The sequence below is a fragment of the Sapajus apella genome, unplaced genomic scaffold (genome assembly GCF_009761245.1).
Source record: "Sapajus apella isolate SASKATOON/1434 unplaced genomic scaffold, GSC_monkey_1.0 scaffold12, whole genome shotgun sequence".
Taxonomy (NCBI): Eukaryota; Metazoa; Chordata; class Mammalia; order Primates; family Cebidae; genus Sapajus; species Sapajus apella.
Window position 1 is genome coordinate 33,382,032 of NW_022436952.1, and position 1,811 is coordinate 33,383,842.

Genomic DNA, 1,811 nt, shown 5'->3' on the forward strand with positions numbered 1-1,811 from the left:
CAGATGCCTGGGGGTAGTGGAAGTGGTCCTGACCCCAACCTGCTGGGGCCTTTTGCTACCCAGTTGAACAACATAAATTTCTAGGCAAGCAGCAGACATCTAATCATGGTATTTCTTTGCTTAACTCCTCTCCATGTACCTCATTGCTTCTGGGGTCTGTGCAAACTCCCTAATAGGGCAAACCTGCCCTCTTCAATCTGGCCCCTGACTGCCTCTTCTGTCTCAAACATGTTTCCTTCCCCTGACCGTCTAAGTCAGTCCAGGAGAACTGCCTTCAGGGCCTCCAGCTTGCCATCACACTGCACAAAGTCACCTGTCATTTCTTCCAGTAGCCTTCCCTGACCCTCCTCTCACCACCACCATCACCACTAAAATCTGATTTAGGCACCTTTCCAAGGTTCTCCCTGTACTTTTTTGAGCAGACCAAGGATAAGAAAATACTGTAATTGCTTACTTTCTTGTCTCATCCCGCATATTAGAATCATCCTGGAGCTTTGAAAAAATATATAGATTCAGATTCATTAGCCTGGGATGGGGCTTGGCTACTGATGCTTCTGCCACTTCTCTCCAGGGCTCTTAAGGTGCAACCATAGCTGAGAATCACTGGACTAGAGTCTGAGCACCAAGAAGTCAGGGACAAGATTGCTCACTTAGCCTCTCCGTCTTTGACACCTAGCACAGTCCCTGGCACATAGTAGGTACCCAGTGAGTATCTGTGTAATTGCACCATCCTGAAGGGAACATGTGGCTAGGCTGAGCACTCCCACCAGCTGGAATGTTCCTCTGTTGGACAGTACAGAAAGCCAAGGGCTCTCAGTGAATAGCTTAAGTCATTGAGGAAGCTCTTCTGCAACATATCATATCACATTTAACTCTCAGCTGGGCTGTGAGGCAGGAAGATGAGTAATAAAATGTCCTTTTGTAAAGGGGGACCCTGAAACCCAGAGAAGGTAAGTGACCATGCCTGAGTATCACAGACAGAATGGACAGAGCCAAGATTCCACCCTGTGGTCTCTCCGCAATTTCCTTCCTTGAGTCTTGTTACCAAGCATTTCCTTAGACTGCTTCAAAGTATCCTCTGAGGCCACTGGTCCTGCAGTTGTTGACCCTCACTCCTTTCCCTGTCTGTTCCCTTTCCCTGGGGCCACCTTGCCACAGCGGAAGGGGGTGGCCTCCCTAGGCCATCAGCTGAGGGAAGCAGTGGGGGAGGCTGGCATGGAAGCAGTGGCTCGAGAGTGCCAGACCAGAAACCAGCAGAAATGGGCTCGAGGCCAGCATCTGTCACCCATGAGTCCTGTGAACCTGCACCTGTCGCCTGTCTTCCTAGAGCCACACCTGCAAAGCAGGAACCACAAACTCCTGAGCCATTGGCCCCATCCAGAAAATGAGGCTGGCAATTCTCAAAGTACTACCAGGTGAGCTGACAGATGATAAGGGCCTGTGCAGACCTCACAGGGCTGTGCATAAGGATCATCAGGCTTGGAGGAGAGGCTTGGTCCAGACACTCACCTCTTCTCTTCCTGGGCTTTAGCCCAAGCTTGCTTCCCTTAATCACTCCATTTCTATAAAAACAGCTGCTCTTCTTGGACTTCCCCATGGGACACTAACCAGAGCAGACCATCCACAGCATGAGAAGCCTCGCTGACATGCTCCATGGTAGTTTATTTGGATTTAAGACATCATGAAACGAGACATAATGATGGATCAGCTTGAACAAGGATGGGGAGATAAGGGTCTCTTTCATATCCTGTTTTCCTGGGAACTTGGGAGCAAGGGGCCAGGGCCTCTGTCTGGCTGGAATGGTGGGGAGC